This window comes from Myotis yumanensis, unplaced genomic scaffold, assembly GCF_028538775.1.
Source record: "Myotis yumanensis isolate MYYU_CA2020_CCGP unplaced genomic scaffold, mMyoYum1.0.hap1 SCAF_13, whole genome shotgun sequence".
Taxonomy (NCBI): Eukaryota; Metazoa; Chordata; class Mammalia; order Chiroptera; family Vespertilionidae; genus Myotis; species Myotis yumanensis.
The window spans coordinates 9,623,949-9,645,685 of NW_027223764.1; the positions used below are offsets into that span (position 1 = coordinate 9,623,949).

The following is a 21,737-nucleotide window of genomic DNA, read 5'->3' on the forward strand; positions in this document are numbered from 1 at the left end:
AGCATGTTTCTGAGCGCGCCGAGCCCGCAGCCCAGGCACCCAACACCCACCCCACCCCGCTCCCACTCCCCCAAGCCAACCTCCGGAGCCTCGCGTCAGACTCCGGCAGCCAATCCGGGCAAAGGCACGCCCCTCACTGTCCCCCCCCTCCCACCCCCGCCCCAACTCCCCGCAGCCTCCTCGCACCCACAGCTCAGAGGCTCTGGGGAGTCCGCGGCAGATCTCCCAGCCAGCGCCTCCCGGGCGCCCGCCGGTGCCTGGGAGCGCACCCCTTTCTGCACCGCCGGTTCCGGGGTCCCGTTTCCCCAAGCTCCCTGCGTCGGCGTCTGGCTCTCACCCGCGCCCCTGCCCGCTCCTGGGGCCCCCACTCTCTCCTGCGCTTCTTTTGCCTCCTGCGTTTGGCTCCCTCCTGCGCCCCCGCTCCCCCGGCTCCCCGTCACCTCCAGTGCCCAGATCGCCAGCCGGCAAGCCCGCGCTCCCTTCCGCGGAGAGGGGACCTGGGCGTTCTCTGAGCCCAGAGAGCGTTGGACAGCCTGTGCGCGGGGGTTGGAGGAGTTTGGCGGAGAGATTGTTCCTCAGGTCGGGCAGCCTAGCGGAGTGAGTGTAAAACCCTTTCCCTTCTAGCGGGGCCGTCAGCCTGCGCCCTGCCAGCTCCGGGGATAGAACGCGGGTGTTCGCGGTTAGAGGAAACTTTCCAGCCGAGCGCCTGGCGAAAGCGAACCGCGCATCTGTCAGGAATGCTCTCTGGGCGCCGTTCTCGCCAGGAGCTTGCGTGCCAGTGCGGTAGATGCGGCAAGGAAGGCAAGGGCTAGCGCATCTGACAGCTAACGCTGAGGACCGGTAGGAAAAACACACACTCCCCAGGCCCAGCTGGCTAATCTGAGTATGATGCAACCGTGTGTGCCTGCACGACAAAGACAGTGGCTTAAGGAAGCGCAAACGTTTAAGCGTAGAGTAAATGACACCGCCACCAAGAGAGAGCACACTTAATTACACTGTGGACTTTTCACAGCCAGTAAGGACACCTGTATTTTGTGCTTTATGATTCACCTGATCTGATCGTTTGAGTTGGGCCAATACAAACAAAAAGGCTCTGTTGGGTTTTGGTTGAGGTAATGAACTGAGATTTCAGATTTCTTGGTTGTTTTCTCCTTTGCCCAAGTCCCCAGATTCTCAAAACTCTAGGATTAGTGTTGGGAGGGAGGAGAGAAGAAAACATGTAAATACCCAGGAGGATTAAAAGCAGATAGCAGTTGAGATTAGAGCCGTGGTTTTTGAGTTGGCAAATGAATCGGTTTGAAATTCGTGAGCCTTGTGCCCAGCTGCCTGTGGATTATATGTGGGGACGAAAGGACAGAATAAGTCGCCAGGAACACACAGCCCGCCTTCAGATTAAGCCATAGTAAGTTCCCCAGGTCAGCTTTGAAAAGAAAACGCCTTTAATTAAATCCTCGAGAAGGAAACAACTTCTAATAAATAACCCATGTAAGGGTTCGTGAGAATATTCTGTATCTCTCACACATCTTTCTAGCAACTGGACCATTCTACCTGGCAGAGAGACTAACTTCCACAGCCACCCAAGTCAAGGGCTAAAAGCAATGCGTATTCAGTCATAAAGACAAGCAGTTTTAACCCCCTTCTCTTACTTAAATCCAAGTATGTAAATTTGCCTTAGGGCCAAGCTTGATCATTGGAGTTTAACAAGGGGGGGGGGGGGGGCTGGTGGGTGGTTCATTTGTTTATTCACTCCTGTCCTGGGAGTTGTCAGCTTACTGTGACAACTTGGAGAGGTTAGGATGAGCAAGGAAAGGAGGGCCAGGGCCAGGGCCTGCCCCCTGCCTTCAGTGTAAGCTTTGGAGAATCTTAAGTTACCCACGTCACCGCAAACCTGTCTTCCCTTCCGGCTTCTTTCTGTCCCCACTCCACCCCCTTGAAGGGGCAGTCTCAAAATAGCCAAGGGAATTTGATGTTGAATTTGATGTCCCCCTGCTGTGGGGTGAGGTGTAGGGAATGCAGGGAGGAGGCATTCTATCCAGCGCCATCTTTCTGACAAGTAGTGTTACTGGAAGAGCCTGTGCCAAGTTTAAGTGTCCCAGAAGGGCGAAGGGACTGCAGTTTTCTGTCAGCGATAAGGCCGGAACTGGCTTGTGGGCGTTCATTGCATAAGCCTGGGTGCCAGTAACTGTAGCGTATGTATCAATATGTATGTATTTATACACATCATGTATACATTTATTTGTGTAAATGTATGGGGGCATGATATTTGAACTGTGGAAAAACTCTCCAGAAAAATTTCCACCGCTCATTGAGAGAGAGAGAGGGAGAGGCCAAGCTTCTCTGAATTTCTGGAGAATAAACTCATTAAATGGAAATCAAAACCAGAAGGGTATTGTAATAGGAGTTCCACCAGAGGGCTGCAGGCATAAAGGGCGCTCAAGATTCTTGGGGCTTTCCTTCAGTGACTAACGTTAGATTTCTCTCCAAATAAATTGTTCTCAGATCTCCTTTAAAATTCCTACATTTCATGGCATTTTTTGGGGGGGAGGGGGAGAGGAAGCACTTTTCAGCTAACACTTTTTATCTTTAGACAAGATCAAGAAGAAAAGGTTCACTATATCCGCTTGTATAGGCATTATATGTTGCAAGTTCAAAATGAACAGTTCCTCCATTTCCCCATTCCCACTTACAGCTGTTAAAATGAATCACTTCAGTGCAGAAGCCTGGATGCCAATACCGTAAGAACCCACAGTTTTGAAAGTATTTGAGAAAATAACCGTAAGCTCCAGCGATAAATGCTAATCGGCACCTTTGGGAGCTGGTGGGCTTCTCCCTCAGTATTTCCTGCCCCCCACCCCCCTCTACCTTTCCCATCCCACTACCATCATTTCACACCTGAACATGGCATGGGTTTTCTGTTATCTCCCGGCCTCCAGTCCTCTCTGCTCTACTTGATTCGGCATACCATAGCCAAATTAGTATTTCCAAAATGCTGCTATGACCAAGATGCTTGTCTGCTCAGAAACCTTAACTCCTCAATTTGGCATCCAAAGCCCTTCACAGTCCATTTCCAAGTAGCCTTCCCCGAACTACCTTGTACTGGAACTCCCTGCCACTCTAACAGTTCTCTTTTCTTTCCTTTTCTGGATGTAAGCTTTTTTTTTTTTTTTGGTATCTGTACTTCCCTTGAGTTCCTTCCACCAAGAATCCCCTCCTTCATCTCTGTCCCAGTGGATTCAGCCTTCGATATCTGGCTGATACCTTTTTTCATCTCACAGTCATCTCTGCCCACCGCTTCTAGAAATGATTTCTCCTTCCTCTACCTATAGTATTTACTCTGCTCATCGCATTTCATGTGTCAACGAACAGTATTTTGCCTTTTGACATCTCTCATATTGCTATTTAATTTTTATATGTGTTTCTCTTTTCTTCTTATATGAATTGTAAGCTCAGTGAGAGCCAGGATTGGCCTATACATTTTTATACCTCTCCTGTTTACTAGTAGTTGCTTAATATTAATTAAAATTAAGCTTTGATTCATATATATATTAATTGTTCAACATTATAATATTCTCATATTTACCAGTATGAGTAATGATTGAGTGGTTTTGGAGTTATAATCTTCCCTCATGCTTAGAATTTACAGTACTAACTCATATTCCTATAGCCTAGTCAATATCTATATTAATAAAAGGGTAATATACTAATTAGACTGGTTAGACCCAATGTCTTCCGGATGTCCTTCCAGACAAAGCTGCAGCAGCTGCGAGGGCCCAGGAGGGCCAGAGGCTGGCAGTGACAGCAGCAGCGGTGGGGTGATGGGGGCAGTGCCTTCCCCTGATCGGTCTGGTCACCTCCCGCAGAGGGAGGCCAGACTTGGGCTTAAGCTGTCAGTAGGACATCCCCTGAGGGCTCCCGGACTGTGAGAGGGGGCAGGCCGGGCTGAGGGACCCCGCCCCCCAGTGCACAAATTTTTGTGCACCAGGCCTCTAGTTTTTATATAAGCATTTCAAAATAACTTACAAATGCAAGATAGGCTCATGAGGTAAACAAATGTATATCATACCTACTCAGTAATGAATAAAGTAGGGCATAGGTGTTCCAGAGGGGCCAGGCACATCCACATCTGTAAAAACCACTACCTGATCTTCACAAATATTCTAGGCGAATGACCTCTTTTCCCTGTTAATCAATTAAATATATGTATAGCTCACATTTGTTTCATTGTTTACGATTAAACGTATTTTGGGTCTTTATTTAAAAGTTTGGTGATATGTTTGTGACCAGAAATATGCTGTAGGAACTTAACTGTTGTTTACATCAGTTAGGCAGATGGCAAAATTGGTTCTTTTAAGACATATTTATCTTTATTATTAAAAGTATTACAGATGTCCCCTTCTTTGTCTCCATTGACCCCTCCACCAATGGCATATGTTTTTAAGCCTTCCTTTATGACACTATATACCCAGACATTTCTGCCCTGGGAGATTCGGCTGATGACTTGAATCTGGTTCAATTTCTAGATTAAATTAAAGGTCTGCACAGCAGTGGGTTATAGACATCCAACCCACCTATGGTTGTAGGCCATGAACTTGGTGAAGACATTTCCATTCTTGAGTTGGCTTGGCTAGAAAATGAGATAAAAATAAGGGTTAGCCTACCTGGACAACTATGGGAAAGTAGGCCAAAGGAAATCTGGGGGGGATTTCCAAGGACAGCCCCAAGCAATGTACCAAATCAGTAAGTCAGCAAAATTTGCCTTGCGGCTGACAATAAGTGGTAGGATTTAAGAGAGCTCAGGAGGCTGTTTCTGAGTAAAAATGCACAACATTTCATATAAAGCAAAACTACTGCTGAAACAGCCACTCGGAGCTAAGTAACCACAGAACAGCCTGCTCCTGTGGCTGGCCCTTAAGGTCATAGACTGGTTTTGCAGCCACAGTTTCCACAGGGACAAGCAACTCCCTCTGTTCCGATAAGAACGAGCACAGAGGACAGTGGTGTAATCACAGCAAAGTGTGGACTATTTGGAAAATTCAAAAGCTCTCCTCTCTCCCATTCACTTCCTCCCTCTTTGCTGCCGCCTCCTCCTCTTTCTGGCATGTCTCACGAGCACACTGAACAATGCTAGAGCCAATAATAATATTTTTCAAAATCGGGATATATTGGGAAGTGTTCAGACCCGAGAGGCAGAAGATCAAGGTGTGTGTCCTGGCTTTGTCACTTTCCATTTGACCTTCAGCGGTGGCTTCACCTTGAGAATGGATATTCGTTCCTTCACAGGGTTTTGCCGGAATGAAATGTGACAGTGTGTGCGGAAGCTTCTTGAATCCTCAATAGCACCATATACGTGTAATGCATCGACCGCTGTCTTTAATCACCATGACATTTCACACCAGGCAAGGCGTCAGGATTGGCCTGCGTGAGGACTCCATTCACGTTAATAAGCTTCTCTTTAATCAGTTTGGCTCCTTTCTTTCTTACACAAGATACTACTATGACTCAGAGGCTGGGTAACAGTGAACTGTTTTTAAAAGCTTTGACTTTCGGCAAATCTTCTTTTTAAGAAAGTCCTCCCTCTCCTTAATGGCATCCTTCCTAACTATGTACCCTGTTCTTAAAAAAAAAAAAAAATGTATTTGTTTACATGATTCTTTGAAATAAATAAGTTTCTTTAAAGTATTTCAGTGGTGAAATAATAGCAGCAGATAAAGAATTGTTTTCCTCAAGTCAACTGTTTCGTGCCATGACTAGTCAGTTAAAAAAAAAAGGGGTGAAGCCAATTTTTAAAAAGTCTGTTCTTATTCAGTTGTATGAATACAAATCGATTGATCACCAGCTGAATCTTACCTTAAAGTGCTAGTGGCAATAGGAGTATTATCACGCCTGGCCAGTGTGGCTCACTGGTTGAGCATCGACCTATGAACCAGGAGGTCACAGTTCGATTCCTGGTCAGGGCACATGCCTGGGTTTCGGGCTTCATCTCCAGCAGGGGGCATGCAGGAGGCAGCTTATTGATGTTTCTCTCTCTTCATTGATGTTTCTATCTCTCTCTCCCTCTCCCTTCCTTTCTGAAATCAATCATATGTGTATGTGTGTGTGTGTATGTATATGTATATATACATATATATATATATATTTTTAAAGGAGTATTACTACTACCCATGAAAAGCATTCGGCGAAGAGTTGGCCTTCATTTGCTCTAGTCCAGAGCTTGTAATGACAACAAGCTGTGCTAATTGAAAACCCTAGGTTTTATTTGAACAATTTTACTGTGTTCCAGATAAAACAATTATGTTGTAACAAGCTAAGGAGTGTGTAGCTGCAAGAATCCCTCTGGCCCTTGTTTTGAGTTCCTGAAGGGTGGGAATGATACATTTTAAACATGTTTAGCTCCCATTTATTCTGGCCATGCACTTGGCACTTCATACATTCCTGGGCAACAGACGCACCACTCACAAGCCTGTGCTCAGTGGGTTCTCCACAGTAAAGTCAGACATGTGTGTTCCATTGCTCCGTGGAAGGTGGCACCTGGGCCGTCCCTCTGGGTGGAACTGCCAGAGGGAAGGGGGGTGGGCCGGGGGGGGGGGGGCGGTGCGGGGGGAAGCTGGCTGTCTGCTCCGCCTCTGGGAGAAAACAAACCATTTACAGTTCTCTCTTTGCACTCATTCCTTGGAGCAGATGACACAGGTATCTCCTCCCATGTTCTCCCGCTTCTTTGTATTGCGTAGATGTCACTGTTGTTAACGTCTCACTTACCGACTGTGTGAAAGCTCATCCAGACCCACCCCGTGAACAGGGGCCTTGGCAGGGCAGAGTCTGAAGACACCATGGAGAGGGCGCCGCCGCCGCTTTGGTTTTGATCACCAGTGTGGTCAGCCTTCTCGCTTTGAAAATAAATATCAGGCCGTTGACACCACACTTATTTTCCATAATGTCTCAGCGTTGCAGCTCCGTGAATAAAACCTGCCGGAGACCTTTACGCTATGATGGCTTCCTGTTTTCACAGCGTTGTCCCTTAATTACATGCTCAGGGGGCAGCGACCTCCTCTGCAGACTTTTTCTAAGCATAAATCACGTTTCACGCTGCTGAAGAAATGGTTGGGGGTTTTGTTTTCTTTTGTTTTACTTCTCATTTTAATATGGAGAAACCAAAGCAGAAGAGGAGAGACGTGCTTAAGTTTTCAAGGAAAGGGAGTTCTTGCCTCCCCTGCCTCCCGAGCTGATCTTTAATTAACCACAACCTGCATCCTTCCCAGGTTTCGGCCCACCTACCACCGCTCGTCGGCATCACTTAATTGAATGATATATCTGGGGGCTCGGACGGGTCATGGAGTAATTTATGTATTTTTTGGGGGGTGATGAAAACTGATTTTGTCTAAGTTACACCCGTGATGTTTTCCAATGACTGAGGACCCTCCTGGGGAGAGTAAAGTAACCCTCTCTAACCGGCACTGATCTCTGAGGCGGAGAGGATCTGCGAGTTTATTAGCTCATCTGTTCAGCTCATTTAAAAAGGGAATAAAGATCCAATTTCTTGCTCCAAAACTGCCTCGAGGAAAACATTTAGAGTTGTACAGTAGAAGACATTTTGACACATCACACAAAACCCAGAATTTTTAGTTGATACGTGGGGCTACGTACTAATTTAAATTCAAAATACAAATGATGAACTTGGAAAAGATCACAGGTAGAAAAAAATTATTTTCCATTTGGTATAAATTTAGCATAAAGTTACATATGCCCAAAGCTTCCGTGCGCTGCTCAACCCCCCGGTGGTCTCAAAGGGAGCGGAGGAGGCTGCAGACATGGCTTCCACTCGCTTGGAGACCAACATAGCCCCCCTCAATCCCTTCCTGGGAAAGGAAACTAGAGGAGCAAAAGCCTGCCTATGCTTTGCAATTTCCATAGAAACGTGTTTTGGGGCAGAGCAGTGAAGGGTAGGAGGACTCAGGGTGAGGAGCTGTGGTCCCCGGACCCACCCACTGAAACCATCGAGGTGGCCACCCAGCTCCCCTCCCTTCCATCCCCTGCTTTCTCCCTTCTCCTTTGTCATTCTCTGCTCTCTCCTGTCTCTCTCTCTTCTGGGCTGTCTTCTCCAGCCGACCTCACAGCTCTTTGTTTTCACATCTTCCAAACGGGCCCCCCAAAGACAGCTGCGGCTTTCGGTCCTTTGAAACCCCTGAAAGTTCCATGAGATCAACATCAAAGAGATGCTCCTCAGCACGCAGGTGTGAACATTCCCACCGGATGTGCGGTTCTCCAGAACTCGTGACCAACTTTCCCCAAGGAGCAGAAGACAAGGAGCCTGCTCCCACCAAGCCCGTCCTCAGGTGGCCTCTGGCAGGACAGAGGGGGACCTACAGGTCTCACCTTCCCCCCAGAGGAGCCCGAGGCCATCTGGTCTCCACAGACGCTGGAATCCCACCCTGATCCCGGTTTGGGGGTGGGCTTGGGAGCACTGAAGGAGAGTTCCTGGAGTCAAGTTATCAAGTGTAGTTGGGGCAGTGGCTTTAGTGTCCAATGAAGATAAGGGCTGGCAATTCTAAATACAGTGTTCTCCTGGCTGGCCCGTGGGGAAGAGACCAAATCCATTTGGGGATCAGTGAGAGGGAAGGCTCTTAGGCCTTCACCACCCCGCCTTCCACACCAATCCGCCTGCCTGGATCCGTGGCTTTTCCTGACCTGCGGTAACATTTGTGTGTTATCTGACAGTTCTGTAGATGAGAAGGCTGGAGAGGTTGGGTTCTCTGGTGAGGGTGACATCCAGGTTGCATTTTTGTCGCATGCTCAGGTTCTTCTTCCAAGCTCACCATAGTTCTTGGCAGAATGTGTTTGCTCTGGTTGTAGGACTGTGGTCCCTCCCTGCTTCTTGTGCTGCCTGTCACCAGAGGCCACTCTCTGCAAATGCCTCCTGCATTCTTTCTCGCATGGCCTTCTCCATCGTCAGACCAGTAAAGGCACACTGAGTCCTTCTCATGCTTGACTCTGGTGATTTTTGTCTTCTCCTCTGGAGTAATTTTTTTTAAGTCAATAGCTCTAAACAAGTGAAGAGATTATATCATGTATTGTTCATTTGTGTTTTTTAATTTATTAAAATATAATAGAGCTAGGAGAATAATCATATTTATCTACACAAATGAAATTTTCACTGTTAGTATATTTCTGTGTGCTTTTCCAAAAGTGCCACATAAATCTAACTCTGAAGACAAAAGGACACCAAAGAAAAGCCAAGCAATGAAGTATTTTTGTTTTGTTTCATTGTTGTTTTTTAAATCTGTAACTGGAAAAACGATTTCACTCTTACTGAGAATCTAAGACCCAAAAGTTGTGACAACCTTGGGGATTTTATTTAAGAGGCAAAATAAAGCTGTTTGGGAGTTTGAAGCAGAAAATTAAAAAGCAAGCTCGACTTGCTCTGTCATTTCCGCGTGCTGACATGTATTGTTCCAGACAAGGTAATTAAGTCACATATACGTTAAGCTTTGAGGCTCTCTGAAAAGCCTGGAAAATGGCCGTATTGTCACAGTCCTGAAAATGTTTTATTTTCTTATTCTGAAAATGTCTACAGTGATGACTCTTGTGACTTGTCACCATTTCCATCCCACTCTCTTTCTCCCCACCCCCTGCTACTTTGCAAGCAGACATATTTGACATTTCCCCCATTACTAATTAATAGAGATTATATGCCTTTCCGTTGCTCTGTCGTAAGGATAATGATCTTGGTTTAAAAATTTTCCACGCATGTATTGTTTTTCATAAGAACTCTTCTGGGAGGTGATTTAAATGAAAGTAATTTATTAAGCAACTTACAAACCCATAATTAACCTTGCAAAAAATAATCATCAGTATTTTATGGCATAACCAGTATTGTTGGGAGATTTTGAAAATATCCTTGGTCTATGCAATTTTGTTTTATGTGCTTTCTATTACATAATTTTGATTATGGTGCTTTAGCAGATTACACTAATGTTAGTAATTAATTTTGACATTTACTTCTCTCTCTATGCCATAATGATCAAGAAGGCAGGTTCTAGCCCTAGCTGGTTTGGCTCTGCGGATAGAACATTGGCCCGCAGACTGAAGGGTCTTGGGTTTGATTCTGGTCAAGGGCAGGTATCTCAGTTGCAGGCTCCATCTCTGTGCAGGAGGCAACCAATCGATGTGTCTGTTTCACATTGATGTTTCTCTCTGTCTCTCCCTCTCCACTCTCTCTAAAAATCAATGGAAAGATATCCTCAGCTGAGGAGTAACAAAAAATAAAAATAAAAGCACTAGAACCAAAGTCTTCTGATTCCCAGCCCAATGGTTTGTTTGTTTGTTTGTTTTTTAAAGAAGGCAGATTCTGGAGTCAGACTGCCTGGATTAAAATCCAGGTTCTGCCTGTTAGTACCTGGGTAACTCACTCAAAATGATATTTGAATTTCATCATTCCTTAGGAGTGGTTCTCAACCTTTTGGCCCTTTAAATACAGTTCCTCATGTTGTGACCCAACCACCAAATTATTTTCGTTGCTACTTCATAACTGTCATGTTGCTACTGTTATGAATTGTAATGTAAATATCTGATATGCAGGATTGTCTTAGGCAACCCCTGTGAAAGGGTCGTTCGACCGCCAAAGGGGTCGCGACCCCAGGTTGAGAATCACTGCCTTAAAGGGAATCTAGTCATTAGGGCTAAAGGAGGGGTATGTGTTCTGAGAAATGGGTCCTTAGGCGATTTTCTCATCATGCCAACATCATAGAGTGCCCTGAAGCAGTCCTGGATGGTACAGCCTACCGCTGTGCTGATCTGTGCTATAGGTTTATATGACTGGCAGGCAGTAGGTTTGTTTACATCAGAATCGCTGCATACACATGGGGAACGTGTCGCGCTAGGATGCTGTGTAAACTGTGACGTCACTAGATAAGAATTTTTCAGCCCCATTATACAGCAGGGCATTGAATAACCTTGTTTCCTTCAATGTTTCCGTTATAAAGTTGGTGAGAAAATAAAAAATGATCCCTGGCCAGGCCACTGTCTGTGTGGAGTTTGCATGTTTTCCCATGTCTGCGTGGATTTTCTCTTGGGCCCTGGTTTCCTCCCATGTGTTAAGTAAAATCCTTCAAGCCTGTAAAGAATTTTTGTGAGTTATTTGAGACACAGTGTTGACAATTACCAGGAAGCGGAATCTCAACGTATTGAGATAGTGCTCTGAAAAATGGCGGCTTTTCACTTAGTTTTATACATTTCCATCAAAGGAGGAGGCGTAAGTGGGTTACAAGAAATCCATTGGTGATAGATTAGGGAGGCAGGAAACCTCTGGGATTGGGTAAAATGTGAAATGATAGACACATGCTTCCTTTATATAGGTCAGTCCAGGATAGTTAACAGTCAACAATGAACATATAACAATAGCAATGAGGGAACTTGTGGTTTCTGCTGTGGTGCATTGGCTGTGCCCTGAGGCATCTGGAAAAAGGGAAGTTCAAGTTACCCTGGCATTCCATAGGTATGTTATTTTCAATGCAAAAAGACGGTAGAAGTTGATCTTTGTCTTTTAATTAAAGGCTTTAATTTCGAACCATCCTTTGTGGTTACTTTAGGTCTCTTGAGTTTGCAAGGCCGCCGTGCAGGCCTTCCCTGAGTTAGTCAGGTGAGCATGTGGCCCCTTTTCGTCCACACATGCCCCAGAGATGTGCAGGTGAGGTGAGTCCGGTGTCTGAATTGTCCCAGTCTGAGGTGCCCTACGATGGAAGGCCAACCCATCTTGCACCCTGAGCTCTGGCCACCCAGGATCCAGAACTGGAAAAAGGGGGTTGGACAATCGTTATCTCACTTGTTTGTATTAATTTTTCTTAAATGTATGTATGGCTCACATTTATTTCAGTGTTGAATAGTTGAAGTGTTTTGGCTCTTTATTTTGAATTTTGGTGATGTGTTTGTGACCAGAAAAATATCTTGGAACGTAACTCTTGTCTGCATCCATTAGCCCCTGGCAAATTGTTTGTGCTACACATCAGTTATGCTTTAAGTCTCAGTTTCCAAGAACCTATCAACAACGTTAAAAGGGGGCTTACTGTAATTTTCTAGGAACACTGTCATATACAGGGTCTATCATTGACCGAAATGTCACCTGGTGCATGACAATAATCACCACAGCTCCCTCAGAGATGTTGGGAAAAATGTGATAAGATAACGTATATAAAGCACTTGGCATAGTGCCTGGCTCATCATAAGTACTTAATAAACCATTAGTCTTTATTTTATTTAAAAAAAATTTTTTTTCCCACCACAGATGGGGACATAAAGCAGAAAATACCTTCATGCTAAACAAAATCAAGGGTGGCAAAGGAGCTGGCTTCCACTCAGCGGAAGTTGACCAATTGAATGAATGTTCTTTATAGAAGTGAGAGGATGTAGTAAAGAATCTAATTTGGTAAGTACTTTTTTTTTTTTTAAAGGGAAGTTTCTTCTTTTGTGGCCATTTAATCTGATCATTGTTCCATCTGGGGAGTTAGAATTTCCAAAATGAATTTTACATCATGGAAAGGTCATTCTAGAGAGTTCTACCCTATGGTATAACCATATTCCAAATAAATGAGCAACAATGGCGAAACAAAGCCCCACTGGGCTCTTAATAGAGAAGCTTTTTTTTTCTTTTCTGAGCTATAATTGATCCAAGCTGCTGCTTCTTATGGTATAAATTCATAACATGTCGAGGAGGCCAGAAGAGTCTCATGTGACCTGCTTTGTGTCACTGTAGCAAAGACACTTAAGTTACCCCGAGTACAAGAGTCTGACCACCTCTCCCCCTGAGAAGGGAGAGGAAAGAAGACAACAAAAGAGCTTTTTCCAAGTCCATGTGGTTTAATCCCTAGGAGAGTCTTTCAGACCCTAACTTGGAGCTATTAATTTTATTTCAGAAACAGTTTGCAATGTCTTGTTTGTCCGGTTTCTGGTTTTTCACAACAGATTAGGAGATGCATATTGGAGGGAAGGAACGAGGGCGAGGCAGGGGGCCCAGGGGTCGTCCGGGAACTTCCTATTAGAGGAGAAAACAGGGAAGCCAGTCAGGCCATTTCCTCCAGAGGCAAAGTGTGCTGTCTCTCGCCGTCACTCATGGTTCCTGTGTCACCAAGAAAGGTTCTGAGGATGTTCACTGTCCTCAGCTTAAGAACATGGAGTGTGCATTTAGAAATGTTTTTATTAAAAAATAGTGGTATGAGCTTGGCTGGCGTGGCTCAGTGGTTGAGCATCGACCTATGAACCAGGAGGTCACCATTCGATTCCCAGTGAGGGCACATGCCGGGGTTTCGGGCTCCATCCCCAGTGGGGGGGCCTGCAGGAGGCAGCCGATCAATGATTCTCTCTCATCATGGATGTTTCTCTCTCTCTCCCTCTTCCTTCCTCTCTGAAATCAATAAAAATATATATATTAAAAAGTAGTATGACAATTTGGGAACTTGTTATTTTGTAGGACACATATTATGTAGAAAGGGAATCTATATGGACTGTTCCATTCTGGATGCCATTTGGGGGTGTGTGGGGGCATCTTTCATGGGAGATAAGCAAAGTGTGAGGGGTTTAGTGCTGGGTCAATGAGGTGTGAGTGAGTTGGTTTCTTCTGAGACTGAGAGGGACTGATTTATTCCAGGCCTCTCTCCTTGGCTTGTAGATGGTGATCTTTCCCTCTCTGCATGTCAATCTGTGTGTCCAAATTTTTTCTTTTTACGAAGACACTAGCCATATTGGAAACAGGACCTGCCTTAATGTCTTTATTTTATCCTGATTGCTTCTATAAAGACTGGGTGGAAAGAGATTGACTAAAGAACTTATATGCATATATGCATAACCCATGGACACAGACAGTAGTGTGGTGAAGCCTGGGGTCGGGGTGGGGGGTGGGCTAGAAGGGGTCAATGGGGCAGAGGGGACATCTTTAACACTTTCAACAATAAAGATAAATTTAAAAGGAGACCCTCTCTCCAAGTAAGGTCACCTTCTGAGGTGCTGAAGGTTAGGACTCCAGCACATGTTTTTGAGAGGGACACACCTCAGCCCATAGCAAGGTGTTACTCTGCGTGAGAAAGCCGGCCACCTTAGGCACATTCTTCAGTCGCCTGTAGCTCACACGTGCTGTGGTTGTTATAAGTCTTCTGGGACAAAGGGCATGCATGGTGACTTGGCTTATCTCACACTGAAGATGCCCCGCCCCCACCCCACCCCCAAATGGCATCCAGACCCTGGTGAGAACAAGTCAAGTGTGTTGAAGGGTTGCCGTCTGTCACAAAGCCGTGAATGCCACAGGCTGACTGTGGTCGGGTCAAGTTTCCACGTGTGCTGAGAAAGTAGCCTGGTCTTAGCACAGCGGTGGGGAGAAGGGTGGGGTGGTGTGAGGCATATCTCTGTTAGGTATGGGCTTAAGGTAGGGATACATAGACTGCTCTTTTATAGCTTTCATTAGAAACCAAGAACTCAACTGTTTTCTTGCAAATGGAATAGAAAAATCCAGGTTCACTTTAGTAATTCAAAATGCCAGGAGGAGAAAAATCTGCCAATCCACTTAGTTGTTGTAGAGACCTCTTTTCAGCAATTGTGTAGACATCTCAGAGTTGCTGTCCACCGCTGTTCCCTGAGCTAGAATTAGTGTGACAGACAGCAACTAACTGGGCAGGGGAGATACAACAAACCTTTATCACTTAAGAACAAAGCTGGTCTTCGAGGTAAGGTAAAACCAGGCGCTCAGTCATCTAGAGTTGTTGAAAAACAGGATTTTTGTGACCTTAAAGTAATGATTTTGATTGGGAGGGTGATTTAGAGCCTACAGCATCGGCTACCAGAGGTTTGACTAAGAAATCACTCCCTTCAGTATATAGATTTAGAGTTACTATATAGAGTCTAAAGCTCATGAACATCTTGATTCTGTACATCCTTAAGTTGCATATCTAATTGTCGTCAGTAGCCATAAAGGACAGAGCTGATAACAGTTCAACCTGAATGTGGTCATGGAGTAAGTGAGCCTGACATTTATGCCAAAAAACAAACAAAACCAACCCAAAGAAACAAAACCCTACAAAAAAACCCCAAACCTCACCTGATTAGAGTCCAAGAACTCAGTCTGATGACTCATCTTGCCATTTGGTATTAACAATGGCTTACAGACACCTAGGCACAGAGAGTGGAATGTGGTTGCCAGAGGGAGGGGCCTTGGGAGACGGGGTGACAGAGGTAAAGGGATTAAGAAGTACAAGTTGGTAGTTACAGAATAGGGAAGTAGGGTACAGCCTGGGGAATATAGCCAATAACATTGTAGTAACTATGTATGGTGCCAGGTGGGTACTGGGAAGAATCGAGGGAACACTTTGTAAAGCATATGATTGCTTAACCACTATGCTATGCAAGTCATATTGAAAGCCAACAGGAACTAAATATGGAACCAGAAGCCCAAATAGGAAAAATCCAAGATCCTCTCTTACTATGTTCACCCTACATGCAGCGATGCCAGCCCCTTGCAGATATATCTGCTGTGCATGTGCTGGATGTATATGAAACTATATTTTTTTTTAAAAAATGTCACATCTCAGTGTTTCTAAGGGTGATATCAGTTTGGTAGAAAAATCTTATGTAACATGGTACTTAAAGAGGAGCCTGAGTATTATTTAGTCATCTGTTTGTGCAGCTATATTTTTTAGCTTCATTTGTGAAGAGCAAATAGTTTTCTTGCTTTTTATTTATTTTATTTATTTTTTGAACTCCCCAGCTCTGTTTCCGTACCTCAGTTCAGTTTATTTTCCTCTCATTTTCCTTCTGAACACATTACAAAGAACTTCCTTTGGAAACTTCATAATGATTCCATGCAAGTAGGCAGCATCCATCAGAAAGCACCAAATGACCGCAATGAAAGACTTGAAAGAGAATCAGAGGACACATGCGTTCTTTCCAACACAGGGCAATAGAAACATGGGTCCCATTCTCTTTGTTTAGTTCTTTTTCTTGTTTCTTTGTATTTTTATTGAAAACGTTGTCTGTGGCCACGTAAAACCTCTGGCAGGCTACACTTCTGACTGACCAAGAATCTTTAAATTGTTGCCAGTTGAAGTATCATTATCATCAGAGCATTAAAAACCCGCTTGCCCTGGGATCTGGAATAGTGAGTCTGGAGGAAAGAAAGAGGCAAGAAAGACACACGTGGGCCTTGAACGCCTGAGAAGATGCTCGGCCTCACTCTCCGTGAGAGGATTGCAAGTGAAAACCACCCTGAGACCCATTTCTCGCCTCTGCGATTGGCAAACATGTTGACCACACGATCTGCTGGCAGGACTGTGGGGAAATGAGCCCCTTCCTGCAGGCTGATGAGAGTGCAAAATGGTTCCACTCCGCGTGGACAAATCTGGCAGCATCCACCCGCCATGCACATATCGTTGCTCTTTGACAAGACGGTCACTCTCCTCTCCTTGGAACATGTTTCTCATTTGGGTTCTAGGACAGCAACGTTCCTGTATTTCCTCCTACGGCGTAGTTCCCGCCCTTTGAGCCTCCTTTGCTGACTCACCCTGCTCTGCCTACTGGGGTGCTCTGGGCTCATTCGGGACTCTCTCCATCAACCCCCTCTCCTTAGACCATATACCATCCAGTCCCAATGCCTATTTTTTTTTTTGTTTTGTTAAGTGATAAAATATCTATTAAGCCCTAACCAGTTTGGCTCAGTGGATAGAGCGTCGGCCTGCGGACTCAAGTGTCCCAGGTTCGATTCTGGTCAAGGGCATGTACCTTGGTTTCGGGCACATCCCCAGTAGGGAGTGTGCAGGAGGCAGCTGATCGATGTTTCTCTCTCATCCATGTTTCTAACTCTCCCTCTCCCTTCCTCTCTATAAAAAATCAATAAAATATATTTTTAAAAATCTATTAATATAAATTTCACTGTTTTAAAGTATCTGATTTAGCACATTCACATTGTTGTGCAACCACCACGTCTGTCTCCATCCTGGTACATTCTCATCACCCCAAAGGAAACCCATACCCATTCACAGTGGCCTCTTCCCACTCCCCTTTTTTCCTAGACCCTGGCAACCACTAATCTGCTTTCTGTCTCTGTGGATTTGTTTATTCTAAATGTTCCAGATAAATGGGATCATTCAGTTAGCGTAAGGATCCCACAGTTCATCCATGCTGGTGCATATATCGGTACTTCGTTCCTTTTCATGGCTGAATAATATTCCACAGAGTGGTTAATCCACATTGTGTTTATCCACTTATCCATTGGTAGAGATTGGTTGTTTCCACCATTTGCTACTTTAAACAATGCTGCTATGAGTATTTGTGTACAAATTTTTGTTTGAATATCTGTTTGCAGTTTTTTGGGGGGTCTATACCTGGGAGTGAAATTTCTGGGTCACATGGTAATTTTATGTATATCTTTAAAAGTTAAAGGAATTTAATTTTTATTAAATTTACTACAGGCCCGGTGCACAAAATTCATGCACTGGGGGAGGGGGGGGGGTGTCCCTCAGCCCAGCCTGCGCCCTCTCGCAGTCAGAGCCCTCGGGGGATGTCCAACTGCCAGCTTAGAAAATACGGAAAGCCTCATGAATTTGTGAGTCATCCTTGCACAGGACTCATACTCATCTCTCTATCGTTCCAATTTTAGTATATGTGCTGCCGAAGCGAGCATGGTAATTCTGTTTAACTAATGGCCCCCAAATCTGTATTCCTGGCCCGGCTTCTCCCAGTTGTCTACTTCAAATCTCCTCCGACATACTGGTACCTCAAAGTTCACTTGTCCGAATCTGAAGCTGTTTCTCTCCACTCGCCCAAACTCCTCCTCCAGTCTTCTCATCTCAGGAAATTGCACCACCAGTCACCTGGGTGCTCAGCCAGGGGCCCGAGGACTCAGCCTCCATTCCCCTCCCCTGCGCTCCCCGCATCCAGTTCATTCGCAAGGGCTGTGGACTCGGCATCCACGATACTCTCCTCCCCAGCGGCCACCCTGGTCCATCGTCTCTCATCTGGACCTCTGGGAGGTCCCCGGCGACTTTCACTTTCACTCTTGCCCCTGGAGTCCTTTTGCCACTCAGTAGTCAAGGTCCTCTTTTTAAAACACATCCACGATCCCTTAGCTTCAGACCTCCCATTGGCTGGACACGGCCATCAGAGCTTAAGCCCAAGTGGCTCCGTGGCCTGAGGCCCATGGGAACCTGGTGCTAGCTCCCTCTCCTGCCCCGCCTCCCGCCCCCTTGCTTCCTGTGCTTCACACACTGGCCCTTTTGTTCCTTGTACTGGTACCTGCCACAGGGCCTGCGAACTCGCTGTCCCCTCTGTCAGAAACTGCACGGCTAGTTCCTTCTCGCTGCCGAGACTTCCTCTCAGATGTCACCTCTTAGGGAGGCCTTGCCTGAGCACCCCTCCCCCCAAACTCAGCCAACCTCTAGTACCTGATTGCATCCATCTACTTGTTCACTGATATGTCATTGACATGTTCGCATCATCATCTGAAATGATCTTATTTACATTTATGTGTTTCTTTTCTTTTTTGGAAATATTTCTTATTGATTTCAGAGAGGAAGGGAGAGGGAGAGATAGAAACATCAATGATGAGAGAGAATCATTGATTGGCTGCCTCCTGCACGCCGCCTCCTGGGGATCGAGTCCGAAATCCGGGCATGTGCCCTTGACCGGAATCGAACCCAGGACCCTTCAGTCTGCAGTCTGTCGCTCTATCCATTGAGCCAAACCGGCTAGGGCTGTGCATTTGTTTTCATGTTTTTTTTCCCATCACCCCTTTCGAACCCCTACCCCAAACAGAAGCTGCATGAGGACAGGTGTTTTGCAGGTCCTTTTCATGGCTGTATCTCTGGCACAAGGACAGTGCCTGGCATCTACGAGGCACAGGAAATGTGTTTGCCAGTTGCCATTGAAGGAGAAAAGTTTATACCTCGCCTGGCCCTGAGCAAACCCTCCCGACCCCACTGCCACCTCTCCCCTCTCCCCTCCTTCTCATCAGCAGCCAGCTAGGAGTGGACCACATTCATGCAGTTCTGGGTCCTTCCCGCTGTAACCCTGAGCCACCCAGCTTTGCCACCACCACCTTTCTGAGTGCTTCCTCGGGTTCCCAGTAACTCTGTGCACGTCCCAGCCCTGTGCACGGTCCCCTTTCTGTGGCATCAGACACCATCAATCCCATTCACGTTCATGAATGCTACTTTGACACGTTGCCCTTTCTTGGCCTGGGTCTTCCAGGGGCCTGGTAGCCTGGGGACACATCCCAGAGCCTCTCAGGGCTGTGCTGAGCTCCATTCACTCACACCTGGTGAGCAGTCTGGCTCTCGGCCAGGTGACCCAGGGCGGTTGGAATGGGTCAGTGGCACAAAGTCCCCATGAAAAGTGCCAAGGATGCTGCTCAACGCTCCGGAAGGGATCTTGACCTCAGGCAGGTGGTACCTGGGCAGTGGTGTGCCCCGCGGGTGCCCGAAGGTCAGGGAAGAGCCCCCACCAAAGGCACTGCTGAGCCGCCTGCTCAGGGTAGCTGCCTCTGGGCTGTAAATGGGTCTTTTCTCTACAAGGAGGTGGGAGCCTTTGCCTGCGCCTGTGCCATCCTTGGATCCAGGCCATTGCGTCAAGGCACAGCTGCCATCGCTAGGGTCCTGATGGGCTAAATCGCAGTCCTCTTCTTTTTTTTTTTTTTTTTTTTTTTATTTTTTTTTTTATTTTTATTGATTTTTTACAGAGAGGAAGGGAGAGAGATAGAGAGTTAGAAACATCGATGAGAGAGACATCGATCAGCTGCCTCCTGCACATCCCCCACTGGGGATGTGCCCGCAACCCAGGTACATGCCCTTGACCGGAATCGAACCCGGGACCTTTCAGTCCGCAGGCCGACGCTCTATCCACTGAGCCAAACCGGTTTCGGCCGCAGTCCTCTTCTTGCCCCACTCAATTCCCACTCTGAACGAGGAGCCTGGGATTGTGGAGTGCCCACCTCTCCCATCAACTAGCTGCGTGACCGTGGGCAGGTGATTGCCCACCTTAAATCCTTCAGCTCCACACCCGAAAAGAGAGCAGGAGCATGGCGGCCACAAAGGGTTCTTATGAGGATGAAAGGAGGCCATGCCCAGGACACTGAACCATCAATGGCTCCCCATTGCCCTCCTGATTAGGGCTGACATGCAGGCCCCCCTGCCTCGTGTTCCTCCATAGCTCCTCAGGCTCCCCCACCGGCTCCCCAGCACGCCAGGCCCTGCACCTTTGCACAAACCTTCCACTGCTTATGGGAGACCATTTCCCCTGGGGCTTTGCTTCTTCTCTGTATTTTCTAAACACAACTAGAAACATGCATTAGTTTTATACTCAGGGAAAATGCTCACCATTAATGTTTTAAAAGCCATGTTCCTCATAATAATTTTTCTTGATCTCTTGTCATCTGTGGGTGCTCAGGCCTTAAAACCACAATCAGATTTCTAAAACCTCTCCCAGAGTGTGCAGCGTGGGGCCTTCACAAAGTCAGGTATGAATGGGGACATAATACAAATACACAATCAATTGTTACCGAAGTGAAAAATGTAAACTCTCTGAGGGCAGACCCTCATCTTTCGCTTATCTGGGTATTTCCACTGCAGTGGCTGGTGACTATCAGAGCCTCCTGGCCCATGGTTTCAATAAATATTTGTTTAATTGAATTGTGAACCAATGCATGTAAGAACAAGCAGGACCTACATGCCTGGCCTCTTATGAATAGAATAAAAATAACCCATGTAATTCATCAGATTAACTGATAAAAGGTTTTGTTCTTTCGCCTGGAGAGAGGGCTATAAAGAGATCATTCTTCTCCAGCAGTTTAATGCCTCTTGAGTGGATGAATAACAGCAGCAGGAATAACGATAGATCAGATCATATCTATCTCTCGCTTTTTCACCCATGAAATATACTTGAAATACTGGACAAGGGTCAGCTCCTGAGAACGGATGAGGTGCTGCCCTGTCTCCCTGCCTCGCAGAAGACTAACTGTGAAGAAACACACCCCGGGCCGAGGCATCCCTCTGAGGCGGCGCTCATTCACCCGGGGGCGGGGGGGGGGGGGGGGGGGGGGTCAGGTGACCTGCCTTTCACCTTGTTTTGTGGGAGCAGTTTAATGGTGAGGTGATGAACTCGTTCTTACAAAGTCTCAATTCCTCTGTGTGCTTAATAAGAGAGAGCTAAGTTTTGTTTCAATCTTATGGATTAGACCGGAAGGCTGAATAAGACATGTTACCCACTGTTGACACCATCATCTGTTTAAATCATTCCTTTCCTTTCCATGTGAGCCCAAAACGCTGGTTACATTTTTAGTGATTGTGGTCATCATTGAACAGCCTCCTCTGAGCACCTTCCTGTCGGGACATCTGTACGCCGTAGGGTAGTTCGGATCCAAAAGGAACTTGTAATTTAAAGCAGCACACAGGCCAGTGGTTCTCCACCGGGGGCAGGTTCCTCCTGCAGGACATGGGGTGCTGTCTGAGGACATTGTTGGTCGTCGTAAGTGGGGAGGGGCATTCCTGGCATCTCGTGGGTAGAGGCTGGGGATGCTGCTAACCATGCCAGGATGCATACACAGCCCCACAACACAGGAGTATCTGGCCCCAAATTTCAATAGTGCTGAGGCTGAGAAACCCTGATGAAGACATATGGACTTCAATGACAAATAGTGGCCGACCGGTATGACTCAGGGGCTGAGCATTGACCTATGGCCCAAGAGGTCATGGTTCAATTCCCATTTGGGGCACATG

The 21,737-nt window shown here is 46.3% G+C and overlaps 1 non-coding gene across 1 annotated transcript; it reads right to left on the reverse strand.

The window, feature by feature from the left end:
- Positions 1-17,546: 17,546 nt before the first annotated feature.
- LOC139022278 (U6 spliceosomal RNA) lies at positions 17,547-17,650 on the reverse strand. Its single transcript, XR_011473656.1, has one exon. It is a non-coding gene; the product is annotated as a U6 spliceosomal RNA (small nuclear RNA).
- Between the last annotated feature and the right edge of the window lie 4,087 nt (positions 17,651-21,737).